The sequence below is a fragment of the Hypomesus nipponensis genome, chromosome 22, assembly GCF_054491055.1.
Source record: "Hypomesus nipponensis isolate SF chromosome 22, ASM5449105v1, whole genome shotgun sequence".
NCBI classification, from domain to species: domain Eukaryota; kingdom Metazoa; phylum Chordata; class Actinopteri; order Osmeriformes; family Osmeridae; genus Hypomesus; species Hypomesus nipponensis.
This window is the reverse complement of record NC_140382.1, coordinates 7,492,696-7,512,500: the sequence shown is the minus strand read 5'-3', so window position 1 is coordinate 7,512,500 and position 19,805 is coordinate 7,492,696. Positions and strand designations below refer to the sequence as shown.

At 50.6% G+C, this 19,805-nt stretch overlaps 1 protein-coding gene across 2 annotated transcripts in view; it reads left to right on the top strand.

Annotated features, from left to right (window-relative positions):
• The first annotated feature begins 2,278 nt into the window (after positions 1-2,278).
• The window catches only part of cntfr (ciliary neurotrophic factor receptor), a 78,646-nt gene continuing 61,119 nt past the window's right edge, over positions 2,279-19,805 (top strand). The window contains exon 1 of one of the 2 annotated variants that reach the window (XM_084687184.1): positions 2,279-2,503. The gene's annotated coding sequence lies outside the window, so the exon portion shown is untranslated. Of the gene's footprint in view, positions 2,504-5,400; positions 5,492-19,805 lie in introns of those variants that run through there. The other variant, XM_084687185.1, reaches the window with a different exon arrangement.

Genomic DNA, 19,805 nt, shown 5'->3' with positions numbered 1-19,805 from the left:
CATGTTTGTGCCCATTATGGCTCGAGTATACAGTTGATTGTTGTTCTATGTCTAATTGGAATTTTAATTGAACAGGGATTAGGCTGGTTTGGAGAGTGATTAGAACTGCCAAACAGCTTCCTAATTTGGACCAGTCTTAGCGGAATTCTAAACTTCAATAACATTCCTGGACTAAGGACACATTCAGTATTTAGAGCTAATAAGAATGTAATCTCCTGTGGAAGCTGGAGAAGGCTGAGCAGCTTCAGGAGGCTCCTCAGAAGATCTGAGGGCGTTTGATGGGGCTTTTAAAATGAGATACTGAGATGATGGGTCTTGGGAGATGGAGGTCACAGAGACAGACTCCTCAAGGACGAAAACACACTCGAAAACTCAAGCCCGCGTGTGCACATGCACGTGCACACGTCACATTTTCATACACTGTCAGAAGTCTCGGTGCTGTATTCTATTATCATATATTTATCAGGTTTTGGCCCTCAGACAAGTGTTGTTTTACATGATGTTGTTTGTCTGTGTTATCTCTGCTCCCTCCTCCCCTTCGTCTCCACTCTCCTCCTCCCTCCTCCACTGAGCAGAACTACAACAATAGCTGTCAGCTAGGTGACATTAGAGTACAGCTTCTGGTACCAGAGTCTTTGATGTCTGTAGATTGTGTTGTGGCATTCTTTTCATCAAACACAACAGGAAATGTTTCTCAGAGGACAACTAGGAGCCGGAAAAAGAAAGAGAGAGAGACACCGAGATAGAGGGAAAAAGAGAGGGAGAGAGAGGGAGAAAGAGAGCAATGGGAGAATGAGATCAATCTTGAGAGAATGAGAAAGAGAGGGAGAAATTGTTTATTTATGAGTCTTTGTAAATAAATATATTCAATAACTTTGTCGGCAGAGGAGCATGCAGGCACGCAGTGATGAAAAGATTTTGTAATGAAGGAATGGAGGGACAGAGGGATGCAGGGGTGGAGGGATAAAGGGACGGTGTGATGGAGGAATGGATGATAGGGAGGAATGACAGAATAAAAAGCCACTTAGCATGCACACAGCAATACAGGGAGAACAAAACGGAACAAATACCAGGGCAGCAACTCTTCTCCAAAGTATACAATTGAGCATGTCGGATTCGAACATGCTCTGTCTGCCTGGCTGGCAGTCTGGTCGAAGCTGCCGGTTTGCTCAGGATTCTCAGACGGAGGTGAAGGGAGCAGGGAGGTCCTCAGGGGAGCCCTCTCAACCCTGGGGCTGTCTTTATCTGACTGACCAGAGAGAAGAAGCCCAAAACACACCCTGCAATGTGTGCACACAAGCACACACAAGATTTAGACATGGATTCAGACATGATGCAACTGTACTGCAATGGGATTTCAATGACAGAAATATGTTGAAAAGATTAGTTTGGCTTGTTAGACTCACAAACACAGTGATGTTTCCGTCAAGTGTTGAGATCATTTTCCACCAGATGTCTGACGGTGGAGTGTGTGTGTGGGTAGCCTGACACAACACACCATCATAACCCCCTGAACATACATGTTCAAAATTAAATGGGTAGGTTGCCGTGGTGGGGAGCAAACCCCTTACATCTCCCATCAGACCAATAGGACATCAAGGCTGGGACAGTTAGGGGCTAGTGTGTTTAACCTCCCAGGTGCTGGAGATGTTCCAGTTCTTCCTCAGAGCTCAGTGAGATGTACCAGCTAACTCACTGCTGCCTACTCCTTCCCTCCTCTCTCTCACTATCTCTCTCACTATCTCTCTCACTATCTCTCTCACTGTCTCTCCAACTATCTCTCTCACTGTCTCTCTAACTTTCTCTCTCTGTCTCTCTCTGTCTGTCTCTGTCTGTTTCTCTTTTCTCTCTCTTCCTCGCTCTCCAAAGTCGGGATGGAACAAGGAGAGTCTTGCAACATAGCCCTGTTTCGGAAAAGTTTGGGTTGTTCCAAAGCTTTCACTTCCCAGTGTGTGTGTGTTTGTGTGTGCGTGTGATCCATATAACTGCTCTGCTTTTGTGTATTGTCATTCCGTGTTGCCAAGTTATCTGTGTGTCAGTGTGTATGTGTCTGTGCTGTGCGTGTGTGAATATGTGTTTGTGCACAAGTTGCTATCCCACGATTGTGTGTTTGCCGTGTTCTCCTCCAGTACTGAGATTGTAAGCTAGGGGGCGCCGCACAGACACAGCATAGCTGGTCTGCTAATGCACTCCTGCCTGCTGGCAGGCTAGTCACATGGTCCGGCACAGCCTGTTTAAAAGTGCCTTAGCTCCACTCAGCCAGTGCAGAGCTAGACACAGAGAGACACACACACACACACACTCTCTCTGTTGCTCTATCAGGCACCAGCTGCAAAGGCAACTTAGCCCTATTGGACTGTCTCTCGCTCACACACACACACACACACATACATACACACGCTGGTGTGCGCGCGAACGGACTCCGTCATACAAAACGCACTGCATCTGCTGTTTGGACTGACGGAAGGAGGACAGTATAGAGACAGCTACCAGGATCAACTCAGTGAGTACTGTCATCCCTCTCTTCTTGCTGTTTGCCACAGGGCTATTTTCTGTTCGATCTGTGTGACAGAGAGAAAAGATAAAGAGGAGAGCAGTGGAGAGGAGAAGAGAAGGGGGGAGGAGAAGTGAGGAGCGGAGCGGAAAGGAGCGGAGAGGAGGGTGCCTGGTAACAGCAGGATTCCTATCTGAATAATGTGATGCTTGTAATTATTAGAGGGGTTCAGGGTGAATGGCAGGCTTGTGCCGGGAGCTCTCCTGGTATTACGCTTGCATTGTTGCCGCTTCGTTCTCATCATATAGCCTCACATGAATGTATTCTCACACACACACACACTCACACACACCCACACACACTCATACACACACTCACACACAGAGCGTTTGGAGGTGATGGAGTGTTTTTATTCATATGGAGATGATTGTACCTCTGTAGCGCTCCTACAACGCACATGTGGAGCAAAGAGAGAGGGAGCGCGCGAGACAGAGAGAGCATATGAAGGAGAGCACGAGAGAGAGAGGGAGACAGAGAAAGAGAGAGAAAGAGAGTGAAGAGAGAGAGAGACTTATTTCAGCTGTCTGTCTTTCCGCTACTTGCAGTCTCAGAGAGCAGTTTCTCTACCCCTGACACCCCCCACCCTTCCCTTCTCCTGTCCACCCCCCGCTCTGTCTCTCACCCCCTTCCTCCTTCACACAATCTCTCACTTGCTTCCCCCCACTACCTCCCCCTCTCCCTTCTTCTTTCTCTCCCCCTTTCTTCTCCCCTCAGCACTCTCACTCATCCTCTTTCTCACCCTCATTGCTCTTTCTTACCCCCCCCCCCCCACACACACACACACACACACACACACAAAGTGTATCAAGAGAAAACAGGACAGGGAGGGGGGAGTACTGGGCTGGGGGGGTGCAGAGAAGAAAGAGAGGAATGAGAGAGAAAGTGGTGTCCATTGAAGCCTACTGGCTGGCTGGACAGTGAACTGTGTGTAGCTCTCCTCTCTGGGGGGTCACGGGAAGGTCTGACCCTGTGTCACCACTCCTGCATGGAAGCCATTATCACTCTCTGATTGATTGGCCTGAACGGAAATCCCCTTTCTCTGCTGCCCCCCCCCCCCCCACTCCCCCACCAGCCCCCGCTGATGATCCCGCCCTCCTCTGCTGGTGGAGGGAGGGGGGAGGCGGGGAGGCGGGGGGGGGGAGGCGGGGGAGCATCTGATGTATCTGTCTGGATTCCGAGAGATGTTCTTTTTCTCTCGTTCTGTCCCTCTGTCTCTTTCCCTCTCTCCCTCTCTCTGTGTTCATCCTTTCTCCCAATCCCTTCCCAGCCCACCCCTCCTCAACCCCCCCCCCCCCATCTCTTGAGAGTGTTTCAGAGTGTTTAGTCCTGCTCTGTAAGGATCAAAGGGGACCAGCTTAGGCCTCCTTGCCTTAATGACTTCTAGTTTCATGCCCTGTTGGAGGTAAAGGCTGAGAGGCAGCAAGACAGACACCCCTCAGAACAACCTCCCCCTCCTTCCCCTCCTCCTCCGTCCTACCCCCTCATTACCCTTCTAATTCCTTCCTCCCCCCGCCCTTCCCTGTCCTCTCGCCCCCCTTCCCTTCCTTGTCCTCTCTCCCCCTCCCATCTTGTGCTGCCCCGTCCCATCCTCTCCTGTTCTGTCATCTCGTGTCCTTTCTTCTTTTCCTCCTCCTCCTCCTGTGCACTCCCCAGTTCTCCCCCCTCCCCCCTTCCACCTTCCTCCGTCCTCCCCCTCCTCACTCTCCTCTCCTCTGCTCTCCTCACTTGTCCTTTCTGAATGTAACATAGTTCCAGTGGCTCTGAGCGAGAGCGGAGATGAGCAGTGTCCAGAGAAGTGATATACAGTGTCTCCTGCCTAAGTGCTCCAACTGCTACCGAGGTGTAGAATTACGCCCCCCAGCCCCCTCTCCCGTGCCTCACCCCACTTCAGAGGCGCGGCTGGAGTCCTCTCCTCTCTAATCTGACGTCCCCCGCTCCAACCTGTGTTTAGGATTCAAACAGATGAAAGGTAAAATAAAACTAGCCAAATATTGCCCTTGGCACATTCTCCCCCACCCCCCCCCCCCTCCCCTTCCCAGGAGAAACATCCTAGTACAGATGTCCGAGCCTGCCATGCAAAGGAGGGGGGGTGCCCCGGAGGGGGTGCCCGGGGGGGACCCCACCCTGCATGCACAAACCATACAAATAGGAGCTGGTCTGAAGAGGATCAGATATGTGTGTGTGTGTTTTGTGTGTGTGGGAGGAGTGTGTGTGTGTGGGAGAAGGCAACAGCGAGAGAAAGAAGAGAGAGAAAGGTTTTGATTTCTAAAAATCTTTCAAAACTGCCAGAAAAATCAACTAGTGACTCCACCATGGACATTACAGAAACAACTTGATTACACTGTAATCACAGTGACAAATATAAACACATGCAAAATAGTAACATCCCTACATTTAACCTCCATTAAACTGAGAGAGAGAGAGAGAGAGAGAGAGAGAGAGAGAGAGAGAGAGAGAGAGAGAGAGAGATATGTAACAACCATCATTTATGTCTAATTTTGTCTCCAAAACGAATTCTTCAACTGAAATCTGTATATTTTATTCATAAAAAAACATTTCTTATTCGTGTTTGTTTTTGTCATGGCACACTGGGCTGAGAGAAAAACAAGCCAAGTGCACTGGAAAGGCTTTGACAACAAGAGGGGCATTGAGATGTCTTTGACATAACCAACCTGTGAGGCGTGCAACTAAGAACACTCATGGCTAGCTTACTTGTAAAACAAAATGGATGAATGACACTACCCCAACGCAGCTGCAAGAAGCTGTGGGTACCGCCATCTTCCCTTGGTCACGGTAGCAGTCGCTAACTGGCAGTCGCTGTGTCCAGCTTTGTCTGTTTAGGTTACGGATGTTGTGCTGTGTGGTTGATGCAAGCCCACCAACCCCGTTCCAGAATCCTGCTAAATAAGGGATCCGTCCACCACGTCAGGGTCAAAGGTCAAACCACTTCACAACTTCCACTTTAGTCACATCAAGCAACATGGAGGCATTTATGAACCCACACATCATAAAAGTGTGATTTTAACAAAACAACTTACCAACATAAGGTAAATACTAGTGGGCTCCTTTAGGGATGTTGCAGTGATCTCTGAAAGGGAAATGGTATGCTCACAACCAGGGTGTGATGGTTTTACATGCACACTTGTATATAGGCCCTCTTAGGCTGGTTAGTTAGAGCTGGGTTCCTCCATTAGCATGTCTAATTCATACAGGTCAGGATGTCAACTTTAAAGAGAGAATTTAACAGCAATAATGAGCGAGACACTGTATCTCTTATTGGTGAGAGACTACAGTTGATCTGTGCTATGTTACCATTTCAGCTTTGAGCTCACCTGTGAGCAGTGGCGTGTTTAAGATAGCCATTACTGGGATGTGTTTGTGTAACTTTGAGCGAGTGACGAGCTGGGACGTTTTAGCTCCAACTAGCCGCTAGCTGTGGTGTTAGCTTTTAGCTAGCTCTTAGCTGTGCCAAATTAGCTCCGAACTAGCTTTTAGCTACGCCGTATTAGCTCTGCACATTACCACATTCTCTGGATCATTAATGGTAGAGTGTGAGTGTGTGTATGTGTCCTGTCCGGCCTCACAGGGTGTTCAGAGTGCTGTTGTTGGGTCAGTCAGTTGGTCAGTGTGTCTCAGTCAACATGTCTGAAGACTAAAGCTGTGTCAGATGCTTTCTCAGTGGCATCACACACAGACGATCCAACCTCCCAGCCTCCTCCCATCATCCCAATCTCTCAGCCCCAAGCCTCTAATCCCAGTGTTCCAACCCCCAGTACCCAGGCCTCCATCCCACAGTCTGCAGCTTCCCAGACCCCAGTCCCCAGCCTCCCGTTGTTCGGTCAGAGCCAGCCTGGCACAGTGTCTATGTAGGTAATTATGGAGAGGCTGGGAGCAGTGAGTCTGGAGCCCAGTATTTCCTGCCCATCTACTAGAGGCTTTTAATCTATTAACTGCTGATCCTTAAACACTAATCAATGCTGCCTTTTATATTTCCATTAAAGGGAAGAGGAAATGAATAAATAAATCATGCTGGCTGAGTGACTGGTGGCCTCTGAATCGCTCCTCTGCCCAGCACATCCCTTCCTCTCTTTCTCTCTTTTCTCCTCTCTTCCTCCTCTTCTACTGGTCCCTCCATGTTAGCACGCTAAGCTGACAGCATTTGGTTTATTTTCCCTCCAAAGTGTACACTCTGTTAGGCCTGCCTCCTTTCATGGGATACACGCTCCATTTGAACTGAAAGAGAAGGGGCTGGGCAGAGGCGTATGTTTGTGTGTGTGAATGTGTGTGTGTGTAGATGCTGGCCTCCTAATTGTATTAGCATCTTTTATTTGCTCTTACAGAGAGCAGTGGTCCTCTGGGAAGTTGCCAAAGGAAAATTTACTGGGATGCACACACACACACACACACACGTACACTTGTATTGCTGTTCTTGTTGGGACTCACCATTCAGTCAAATTCAAAATCTTGTTTTATTTGAACTCTAAATTAAAACCTAATCCTGGCTCCTAAGTCTAACCCCTAAAACCATTCCTAACTCCTAACTTCAACCCTTCACATAATTTTAACCCTAACTATAAACTCCCTTGAAAAAGCAACTTGTAAGGATCAAGAACATTTCCACACAATTTCAAATTTGTCTTGATTTATAATTCTTGAGGGGACTCCCACACACACACACATACACACTCACGCACACACACACACACACACATTCTTGTGTACTTTACACACAGGTTTACACTGCCAAAGCCAAGAGTAAAAAATCACTCCCTTTCTCACTCCGTTGTTCTCTTTCACTCTCTCTGCATTCCTCTCCACCCCCCCCCTCTCTCTCTCCCCCACTTTCTATGTCAGTCTATCTGTGCTCTTAGTTCTCTCTCCAGGTGTTTCACTTCACACCAGACTAACCCCAGGTTCACTGTTAGATGCTGATGTTAGGACGGACTCAGTAACGATAACAGACAGCCTTCACCCACATCACAGAGTGAAGTGGATGCGTCCTATCGTGGATGAATAGAGCAACCGGTGTTTACTGTATGTGCGGGTAAACCTCTTACAGGGCACGCAGACACAAACAACCGGTGGAGAGCCCAGCTGAATACCTGCTCTGACTGTCACACTGAGAGCTGCTTTGAAAGCAGGATAAATAGGAGGGAGGCTGTTTTTCTTTTTACCCAGACAGACGTCTCTCTAAGCCTCCCCATCCCTGATAACAGCAAACTCATTCCCCTCTACGCTCCTCTCGTTTCAGTCCCACTCCTCTACGTGATGCTCTTGTGTAGACTACAGGCTCCACCTCTGTCATGTTTCAGTCCCAACCCCCAACACGCCTCCAACACGCCTCCAAGACACTATTGACACACGTCATGTAGCACACCTGCCTAAATAATATGGGATCTCTTCGATAGATTTGTTCAGGACATGCATCAGGTATTTTTTGATTCAGAGAGAAGAATTCTCCCCGGGTACAACCTCTGTGTGTTGGTGTGTGTAGACGAGTGTGAGATCAATGCCCGGAGGCTGTGGAGGGAGGGCTGATCTGGGTGCAGAGGCTTGTGTAGGGCAGCGATCGCCTCCAGAGGCTACCTGTGGTCAGGTGTGATTAACAGCCGAGTCCCCCCCCCCCCCCGCACAGCACCCCACCACCACCACCCCTACCCCACCTCCCCTACCCCGTAACCCCCACCCTCCCTCTCAAGCCTGCAGCGGTGAGCAGCGGTAATCCTCATTCTCATGATAAGATTGTTTTCTTTAAGCCTTAATTCAATCCGCCCCTCAGGGGGCACCTAGCGATGTTTACATGGACTCACCCCCAGCTGGCAAGCTGCAGCCCAGCCGAGGAGCTGTCCCCGGTCTCTACACCGCTAACACACTGAGCTGAACCCTTTGCTAGCTTGGGAAGCAGGAGGGCTCTGCCCAACACATTGTGTGATACTGTACCATGGTAGAGTTGAATTACTCTTGGCCACATGCTCGCATTGATAGCATTGTAATCTAGAGAGAGGTGGCGTGTCCATATTCAGGCGTTCACATTTTGACAGTGCACACACATTACAGACACAGTAAGATATCCAGCTTATGAGGTACTTGTTATTTTAACTAAGGGGAATGGTGAGAATGCGGCGACCAGATGGAAGTTATCACACAAAGACATTTCAACAAGCTGAGGAGCAATTTGTTATAATTGCCCACTAAAAGGAACGTGACAAAGTAACCTTTTTTTCCCTGCATAATATGACATTTTCGATTGAGAAGAAATATGAGTCTGCCAATTATACATGCTGTGGCTGTATATACCAGGCTGGAAGCTGGTTTCAGACACTCCAGTCAACAGAGTGAGTCAACAGAGGAAGATGTTAGTTGCCATGGTCCAGTTTTGTCCTGGTGCAGTATAGTTTAAACCTGATCTGGTTAGACCTGATATGGTTAGCTGTGGTCTGGTCAGTGCTGGTCTGATTAACCCTGGTCTGGTTTTATCCCTAGTCTAGGTTAGACCTGGTGTAGATTAGAGTAATAGATAGAGCCGTCGTTCTTAATCAGATCAGAAAATAGAACCATTCTGTTATTAGCTTGGATTCGAGCACTGTGGGCAATGGAGGGACAGTAGTTAATGGCTGCAGGAAATATGAGAAATGACCAGACAGCATGAAGCAGCTGTAACTCACACCCCTAGCTGACAGGCTGGCAAGATAGAAAGCTGGGGGAGACTTCTACTGAGCTGTGTTATTATCATAATGGTGATACGGTCCCCTGATCCTAAACACAGGCTCACAACCTGGGCTAGCCTTCTATCTATCTCGTTCTCTCTCTCTCTCTCTTTCAATCTCTCTCTGTCTCTCTGTCTCTCTCTCTCTCCCTCGCTTATCTCTGTCTCCACAATAATAGTCGGCTCCCTCATGGGTGCCGTAATGAGAGGCCAGTGGAGCTGAGCTTGGCCATGTTCCTTTATCTGCTCCAGGTCTCCTCTGAGGCCCCTTCACTGCACCTGGTTGGAGCTGCCCACTGCTGGAGATAAGGGAGGGAGGGAGGTAGGAAGCCATAGAGAGGAAGAGAGAGGTGTGTGGAGCGAGGGGGAGGGAAGTAGGGGGAGAGAGATAGAGAGGAGGGAAGAGAAAAAGTGGAAGAGACTGAGACAAATCGGGAGAGAGATAGAGATAGAGGGAGGGAGGAGATGAAGAGGTCAGGAGGGAGGGAGATTGAGGAAGAGAGAGCTAGGAAGCACAAGACCAAGCGAGGGAGGAAGAAAGATGGGGAGAGAAAGAGGGAATGAGAAGAGGTCAATAATGAGGAAGTAGCTGTGACAGTATTTCCTCTCTTCCTTCCGTTTTCCTCATCCTTTGTTCTCCCTATCCTCCACACCTTCAGCCCAACTTAAGTCCACATACATCACAGCTGCTTTATCTGCCTGGTGTCTCTGCATGCACGCGCGCGCGCGCGCACACACACACACACACACACACACATGTACGCATGCACGGTCTCTGTCTCTCTCTCTCTCTTTCTCTCACATACACACACTTCCAACCTGCAGTGAGAGCTTACACCTCTAATGAGTGTGGCTACCCTGCTGTCTATGCTGTACAACACAAATACACACACACACAAACACACACCACATCACAGTGCGATCCAAACCCTACTCTGGCTCAGTGTCCTCTCCCTGGTGTGAGCTGGTCCCTTTCACAAGACAGATGGACCTGGCTGCCTCTTTCCATCCTAGACCAGAACTGCACTATAACTGGCTGCCTCTTTCCATCCTAGACCAGAACTGCACTATAACTGGCTGCCTCTTTCCATCCTAGACCAGAACTGCACTATGTCTGGCTGCCTCTTTCCATCCTAGATCAGAACTGCACTATAACTGGCTGCTTCTCTCCATCCTAGACCAGAACTGCACTATAACTGACTGCTTCTCTCCATCCTAGACCAGAACTGCACTATAATTGGCTGCTTCTCTCCATCCTAGACTAAAACTGGTCTAAAACACTGGTTTGTTCCGTCCTAGACTAGAACTGGACTGGAACTGGCTGTCTCTCTCTATTTTGTAGATTAGAACTGGCTGTCACTATGGAGTAACTGATGACAATCTAGACTGTTGCAGAGTAACAGAAGATATGCAGTCTAGACTCCTGGTGTCCTTGAGGTAGGAGCCTTAACGTGTAAGCCACTTTTATGAGCACCCCTCCACCCCCGCCCCCTCTCATCCCCTCCCCTCCTTCCTCTCAGGCTGAACTGAAATGATCATCATCCAGCTCTTGGATTAATTAACATGTATGGCCTTTCATGAGTATTCAATCATTAGACAGCCTTATTTCCACACTTCACCACGGCCAGGATGTAAAAATCCAATCTCACCCTCTGACTAGTTGCCAAAGTGATCATGCCCTGGTGTTTTGTGGCTGTCATAAAGATCCCCAAACAAAGATGCACCTCTGGAGATGATTAGAGAAGAGAGGATCATTGGGGGTCTGGATGGGAAGAGGTCCTCCTCACCATAATAGCTGAATTAGAGGGTTTAACGTTTCACATAAGATGATGAAGGCCATGCTTGTGTGTCCTGTGCGATGGTGTGTGTTCTGTGAGATGGTGTGTGTGAGACTCGTTAGCGCTCGTGACCTTGTGGTCTCCGTGACTGACACCTCGGTGACATCAGGGACCCTTGTAAACATCATTACTTATTGTCATTCTGGTTGGGAATGCACACGCAAATAGACACATGCATACACGCACATCCACACAGAGCAACCCTTGCTGCATGTGAGTATGGAGAGAGAGCTTTGAATTGTGCGCTGGACTCGCATGGGCCTGCAAAGCCTACAACACAGAGATCTCACCCACACACGCACCACTGCCCCGGGCTGTGTAGAACCAAGCACAGTCTGGATTATTCCATTTGATGCCATATGACAGTTATGGGATGGATTAACAGCTTAGTGTATGAACTCAGTGACTGTGTTCGGCAGAGTACAGCCTCCACACAAGGCTGGACCACTAATAGTAGAGTCCTCTTCCCTAAATGATGCAGGGCCTCTAATAATTGAGTCTTCCCTTTCTGGGGCGGAGCCTATGCTTTCCGAGTGGAGGAGTTGCTCCGTCCTGGAGCGCAGCACCAACTGTGGTGCTAAAACCCAATCCCATCCGAGGCTAAGGCTCTAATAATAGAACCTGCCTCTCCAAATGAGGCTGGACCTCTAATAATGGAGTCTGTTCTCCCAGAGGAGGCCGGTGAAACAGAGCAGAACAATATAGCTCCTCTCAGCATGGTGGAGGCTGGGGTTGCTGTGAGGGAGGGGAGGGAGGCGGGGGGGGTGTTGATTGTCTTGATAATAGTTTCTCCTTCCTGTCTTTTCTTGGTCTTCCTCTTTTTATTTTCCTCTCTGTAAACGTGATGCATATTACCCACAAAGACACATGGAGGTCATTGAGCTTGTTACATGATTGTTTCCTTGGTGCCAGTAGGATGAGACCACTTTATTTAGACATCGTTGTCAGGGTAACAGGCGTTTTATGGTTCAGCTAATATTCTGATGTGCATTGCATGTTGGTCGGTTGGAGTGTTAGCCTGTTACAGCCATGTAATGACCTCACCTGTCTGTCTGTCAGTCTGTCTGCGTGCATGTGTGTGTGTGTGTGTGTTTCAGGGTCCTACACAGACCAGGTGGTGAGAATGAGTTCCATATGAAGCCTCTATAGGAGGAGCTATTATACTATTATATTAGTCCTCCTCAGCAATGCTCTCCCTTGGCCTGGTGGGATCCAGTCTTAGTTGATTGCTCTGTGGACCCTCGGGATAGATATCCCAGTTCAGGATGGATGGGCCTGCTGTGTATCTACCGACCTACGACGATAATGTTCAAAGAAGTGTTCTAATTGACAGGACAAAGACTGAGGTCAGATGTTAGGTAGGAACTGGGAACGAGGCTTGACGTGGCTTTTGGGAGGGGGTGGGGGGGTGGGGGGCTGGGTGGGTTGCAGGCAGGCAGACAGGGTGGGTGGCCTGGCTTGGTGATGTCACAGACACGCTGTGCGCTGATGTCAGCGTGTCAGCACTGTCACCGGGAGGCCGCGTCCTTGCCATGTCGTTGCCAGGCCTACTGGTCCGGTGCTGAAAGGTCGTCACCAGGGTATGAAGTTTCGGATGTCTGACAGTGAATGTCCCACACACACACATTCCAAACACATTCCACTCACACACACACATTCCAGACACAGTCCACTCACACACACACACACACACCTCTCCAGTTTCAGTGGGAAGTTCAGGTGCTTTTGGGCACTTCCAGAGTCTTTTACGAGGGCTTGTTTCCACCGTTACTAGTACTGTACTGTGCCATGTTCAATGAAAATATGAATGCTTTCAACACACACATGCACACGCACACACAAGTACAAACCTTCTTCACACAGATTACTCAGACTCTTAGGTTTATAGGATGATAAGCTGAAGCAATGGCAAGTCCTAGATCTAGTCTCAATCCTAGTACCAACCTCAATCCCAGCCTTGCCCCCAGCTTCAGCCTCAATCCCAGCAGTTGATGCACATTTCTGTATGTCAGAGAGGTTGCTTGACCCCCACCCACCCACCATCCCCAACCCCCCCCCCCCCCCCCATCTGGGTTCACTGCTTTATGGTGAGCCATGAAATCAACAACATCCCTCCATACCACACACACACCGCTAGCCTAGCCCCAAGACTAGCATCACTCAGCCCCAGCCTTAACCCCCGGACCTCCAGGCCCCACTCTCCCCCCTACACTCCCCCACCCCCTGTCTGTAATCCATCCTGTTAGCCTGTCCTGGCAGTGTTAGCTAACTGAGTTAGAGCGCTCAGCCTGGCATGACTAACGGCCTCAGCGCTTTGTTCACGCCGCTCGCCGCCGTATCAACAGAGCGAGCAGACCCACGCCGCCTGTGGCGCTGTCAGTCTGTCTGCAGTGCCTGTGATGCACTATGGGAAACCCGAGCCCATGTGTTTGGGTGGACTGGGAGTTCTGTCGCCAGGCCACCTTCAGACCGCCCCCCCCACACACACACACATATACACACACACACGTGTTTATTTTAGATTGGACTTAGTATGGCAGTAGCAAAAAAGAGAGTCATAGTCCATGGAGAAGTTGAGTCATTGTGACTTTTACAAAGTCAGAAGTGGAAAGTCAAAGGTTCGCATTGCAGGCCAAAGTGGCCCAAGTCTGACTTTATGCTCATATGTAATTCAGATCTGTTTTTGGGCTGCTTACATATGGGGTCCTAAATCAGATACGGGTCTGTTATTTAGCATTGCTTAACAGTCATAGTGCAATTCATTCAATTCATTCATACTGGAGATAGTCAGTAGAGTGTCAAAGTCAGAAGAGAGTGATAGTCATAGCAACATCTCCTAGACACTTACCTACACCACCGCCTGTACCTGTCTCTGCATCTTGCAGCGCAAAGTGAACCATGGCAGAATGAGGTCTGTGTTGTTGACACAGAGCTAGATGTGTAGAGACAAGCTGTTTACTATTCCACAGTCTTGTTTACTTGTTTACCTTGTCCCCCGCCACCGGTCACCCTGACACAGTGGTCTGGGGGGATTTAGAGGGCTTTCAGAATCTCTCAGGGAGGGCTTGGTGTGTGTGTTCTTCTGTGTGTGTGTGTGTGTGTGTGTGTCTGTGTGTGCTTGCTTTTCTCTGTGTGTAGGTGTGTTTACTTGTGTGTGTGTGGGGGTGTGTGGCAGGCAGGGGGGCAGGCCAGTCCAGTGTGGTAATGACAAAAGACAGGAATGTAAATGGTGTGCAGGATCAGGGGGTTGTGGAGGAGACTCTGGCTGCTATTGTTGCATGTTCTCTTTGTCTCTGCGTCTCTCTATTAATCTGTTATCTCATTCTCTTTCTACATCTTCCTCCCCTCCCCTCCCCTTCGCCCTCCCCTTCTCCTCCTCACCCCTCCCCGTGGCCATTCCAGCCTCCCATTCGAACTCTTTGCTCTTCTTCTCTCCATCTCTGCCTCCCTACCCCCACCCCTCTCCCTCCCTTCCCTCCCCTGTTCCCTCTCTCTCTTCTCCATGCTGTTTATTATTTGCTGGTGCTATTACCCTTGCAAGGTCAGCGGTGTGTCTAAAGTGGCTCCTCTCGGGGATGGCTATTGATTCTAATCAAACGCACCTCGGCGGATGCCCCACGTCAAGGCTCGTATTTCAGCCTTCTGAAGTTTCCTAATTGATTGCAATTAGAGCTAGAGGAGAGTGGTGTGGACTGTGAGTCATCTTTGGGAGGAGAGGAGAGGGGGAGAAAGAGGAGAGGAGGGAGATGGATGAAAGAGGAGAGGAGGAGAGGAGGAGAAGAGAGGAGGAGAAGAGGTGAGGAGAAAGAGGGGGAGATTAGAGGGGGAAATGGGGGAGAGGAGATGAGGGGAGGGACCAGGGAGAGGCGAGGAGAAGCGATGAGACGAGAAGAGAGGGGTGGGGTGGGGAGCAGGCGAGGGAAGGGGGCGAGGGGAAAGGAAACATACACCTTGCCAAACGGTCTATTAGCGAGAGGACAGGAGAGGATATATATGTTTAGATGAGTAGATGTTGTTGTATTTCCATAGTGATGATGTGGTGTGGGGGGTGGACAAAGAGACCGGCAGGAGGAGGAGTGTAGGAAGAGGACACGAGGAGGAGGAGGGGTGGGGGTGGGGCGGGGTGGGGGAAGGAGCTAACTCTCTCTCTTTTCCTCCTTCTCTCTCCTCCCTGATTCTGTCTCCCATCTCGCCCCCCTCTCTCCACTGCGTCGATACTGTCCTCCTCCGTCAGTATGACTGTTCTGCTGAGGGGGGGAGGAACCTGACACCAAGGAGGAAGAGAGGGAGAGATGGATGGAGAGAGAGGGAGGGAGGGAGGTGGGGAGTGGAGGAAAGAGAATGGACAGAGAGGGAGGCAGGGGAGGGAAGAGGATGGAGAGAGGCAAGGCTGATGGACGGAATTAGAGGGGATGTAAGCAGAGATAGGGAGAGGGAAAAACGTGACCAAAAGTGAGTGCGAGAGAGCGAAAGATAATATTTTTGTAAATGTTCCCAGCCATATCTATACCTGCCACAGTAAATAAACAACCCAGTCTTCACTATGTTATGTTATATGGATGTACAACAGCGTACCATACAAGCCATCAGTAACTAGACTTCATTCAACTCAGTGGTTAGGGTTAGGGTCATAGACTGGTTTGACCTCAGTGGTTAGGGTTAAAGCCACAGTTACACCCAATTGTTGGCATGGTAACAAGTGTGTGTCCCTTGGAGCTCCAGGTCTCCAGACATCACACTCCAGTGTGTGAGTTAGTCTTAACCTCCCACCTCATTACAGTACAGTGGCTGGATGAATAATCAAACCGTGAAAACCTTCAGTGCACTGCATTACTGATGAGGCATCACCGGAGCTATTTTGGCAGGCTTGTCTTCCGCTCGTTCCAGTCAAGTCTGAATGATCGGAGGACTGAGGAAAAGGGTCGAGATGCTCTGGAGAGGAGCTCCCACAGCTGGTCTCTCGCTCTTTCCCCTTATCGCTCTCTTTATCTCGCTTTCTGTCTACCCCGCTTCCCCCCCCCCACCCATCTCCCCTGCCCCCTCCCCGCGTGGCTCGCCCTCCCTCTCTTTTTCTCATCTTCCCTCTCTCCACCTCTCTCCTTCAGAAGGCCTTATTGTGTGAGGCAGAGGAAATGCCGACACATCAGTGTAGGACAGACCTCCCATTGATCCCTGGCCTCTCCCTCCTCCCTGCTCCCTCCTCCTTCCCTCCTCCCTCCCTCCCTCCCTCCCTCTCTCTTGCTCTACCTCCACTCCTCCTTCCCCTCCCCCTCTCTCCTGCCCCCTTTTCTCTGGGAGGCAGGCAGCGGATGAAACATGTGATCCCACATACTAGGTCAGAGAAAACAAGCGGCAAAGCAGGCAGGGACTCCCCGAGGTGGACGGGTTCTTGTCCAGGGTCTCCATGGGAGGGCGGGCAGTAGCGGGGTGGGGGGAGGGGGGGAGAGTAAGGGACTAGCAGATTCTGGTCCAGTGTTCCCAGGGAGGGGCTGACTGCAGCGTTCTTCCATTTATTGGACCCCTCTGGTGACTGGCTGCTTCATGTTACCTCTCCTCCTCCTTTGTGCGTGGGTGTGTCTGTTGGTGTGTGTGTGTGTGTGTGTGCATGACTGTGTGTTAGAACCGCGTGGACAGCTCGAAACGTTAAGAGTCTTCGAGTGAAGTTGAGCGGCGGTTTGATGAGAGGGGAGGCGAGGGGGAAGGAGAGGGGCTGGCGGGGGGAGAGTGGAGGAGAGGGAGGAAGAAAGGAAGGAAGGCGAGTGGGGGGGGGGAGAGGGGAGGTGAGGAGGGGGTGAGGAGAGAGTGAAGGTGTGAGACAGATTGTATTACAACCTCTCTGTCTCCTGCCTGCAGCCTAGTCAGTGTGGTGGGTGGGGGAGATACATTATTCCGCCAGAGTGTAAGTAACACTTAGAGACGTGACAAGCGCCTCAGAAGACACACTCAGAGGGCTCTCCTTTACAGCTGCCGGAGCTGACCTGAGACCCGTGGTGTGAGCAAGCCTGCCCATGTGCCCTGAGGGACTGGGATCTCCAGCTGCTCTGGGATCAGTGCTTAGAGCAGGGCCACGGGAACAGAGCTAAAGGTCACTCTGGAGTTTATTAAAGGAAGACTGAACCTGATAGGGTTGAACGCCCTCTGTGGTGTGTGTGCTGCGTGTGGGTGGGTGGGTGGGCGGGTGGGTGCGCGCAACTGTGTGTGTGTGTGTGCGTGCATTACCTGTAAACTTGTGGGTGCGACGCACTGACGTGGGCACGTTTGTGGCTTGCGGTCTTGCGCGTGTCCATTCGCACGGTTGCGCCCATGCGACAGGGTCCTGGCGGTTAACGGTAACATGTAAACACGTCGACAAGTAGCCCTGCTGTTTGACAGGGAGCGCTTTAGATAATCTGGTGGCGTCAAAGAGGGAGCCGTGCTCCTGTCATCTGGATAACAAGGCCTTGTTCTGAGGACTGGCCCGGGAGGGCGGGAACACTCACAACCCTGGCAGATGAAAGGGTTTAATCAGGCCTCAACACTGCCATTTTATCCTCAATGAAACACAAAGCACCCAGATGAGATATTTTTAGCTGCTAGGCAGGCTGGAGACCCGGCTAGGCAGCTGCACATGTTTGCAGTGAGACAGATGGCAGAGAAGCAGGTGCATTGTGAAACAGGTGTGCAGTCAGACAGGTGTGCAGTCAGACAGGTGTGCAGTCAGACAGGTGTGTAGTGAGACATGGGTCGTGAGACAGGTGAATAGTGAGACAGGTGTGCAGTGTTATGTGTGTATTGTGAGACAGGTGTGTATAGAGACAGATATGTAGAATGGCAGGTGGTAGTGAAACAGGTGTGAAGTGCGACAGGTGTGCAGTGAGAGCTGTGTTGTGAGACAGTGGGCAGTGCGACAGGTGTGCAGTGAGAGCTGTGTTGTGAGACAGTGGGCAGTGCGACAGGTGTGCAGTGAGAGCTGTGTTGTGAGACAGTGGGCAGTGCGACAGGTGTGCAGTGAGAGCTGTGTTGTGAGACAGTGGGCAGTGCGACAGGTGTGCAGTGAGAGCTGTGTTGTGAGACAGTGGGCAGTGCGACAGGTGTGCAGTGAGAGCTGTGTTGTGAGACAGTGGGCAGTGCGACAGGTGTGCAGTGAGACAGACGGTACTGCAGGTCGTGTGCAGGGCTGGCTGGTAGAAGGAGTGAGTGGTAGCCTGTTTGTGGAAGAGACAGAGGTCTGACTGGGAGGAGAATGACTAGAGATGCACCGTGACCATGGAGAGATTGCGTCTCCAATCTGCCAGCTGAGGTATGTATGGATGTGTGTGTGTGTGTGCGTTTCCATGCAAGGGTTTGTGTGTGCGTGCGTGTGTGTGTATCTCTGTGAGAGTTTGTGCGTGGGTTTTGGAGAGTCGGGTTTAAGTATTGCATTTGTTCCTTTGTCCACGCGTGTGAGTGAGAGTGTGATTGTGTGTGTCTATGTGGTGTCTGTCGGTGTGTGTGATGTGTGCATGTGTGTGAGCGTGTCTCTGCTGATCAAGGTCTCTGTGTTGAAGAGGGTCATTATTTCCCAGCAGACACCTCTTCAGCAGTAGAATAGAACATTGCTTCCATGCTTCAACAGACAGAAAAGAACAACAACTTGAGTAGTCTTTTTCTCTCTCTCTCTCTCTCTCTCTCTCTCTCTCTCTCTCTCTCTCTCTCTCTCTCTCTCTCTCTCTCTCTCTCTCTCTCTCTCTCTCTCTCTCTCTCTCTCTCTCTCTCTCTCTCTCTCTCTCTCTCTCTCTCTCTCTCTCTCTCTCTCTCTCTCTCTCTCTCTCTCTCTCTCTCTCTCTCTCTCTCTCTCTCTCTCTCTCTCTCTCTCAGTGATATGTTGGTTGATTTGGCCACAACGTAGCAATGAGAGCAGTTTCCTCTCCTCTCCCGCTCCACGCCCTGGTCCTTTACACATTTCATAATTTCATCAAGCAGATGGGGCAACCAACATAAGCATTGGGTACAGTAACCTCCTCCATCAGGCCATCTTAGGAACCCTGGGAGTGGGAGTACTGCTCTCTACTGAGACTGACAGCCCAGTTTGAGGTTGACAGAGAGCATGACCATCAAGCAGTTAAATGGGCGGTGGGAGGAAAAGAGAGAGAGAGATCATTCTGAAGTTACGATATCTCTCCTGGAGGGACAGTGATTAAAAACACATTTTCTCTAAAACCACATCTGGTGCTGAGGGCTGATTGTGAGCGGGGAGGCTGGGGACTAGGGGAGGCTGGGGACTAGGGGAGGCTGGGGACTAGGGGAAGCTAGGGACTAGGGGAGGCTGGGGACTAAGGGGAGGCTGGGGACTAGGGGAAGCTAGGGACTAGGGGAGGCTGGGGACTAAGGGGAGGCTGGGGACTAGGGGAAGCTGGGGACTAGGGGAGGCTGGGGACTAAGGGGAGGCTGGGGACTAGGGGAAGCTGGGGACATGGGGAGGCTGGGGACTAGGGGAGGCTGGGGACTAGGGGAGGCTGGGGACTAGGGGAGGCTGGGGACTAGGGGAAGCTAAGGACTAGGGGAGGCTGGGGACTAAGGGGAGGCTGGGGACTAGGGGAAGCTGGGGACTAGGGGAGGCTGGGGACTAAGGGGAGGCTGGGGACTAGGGGAAGCTAAGGACTAGGGGAAGCTGGGGACTAGGAGAGGCTGGGGACTAAGGGGAGGCTGGGGACTAGGGGAAGCTAAGGACTAGGGGAAGCTGGGGACT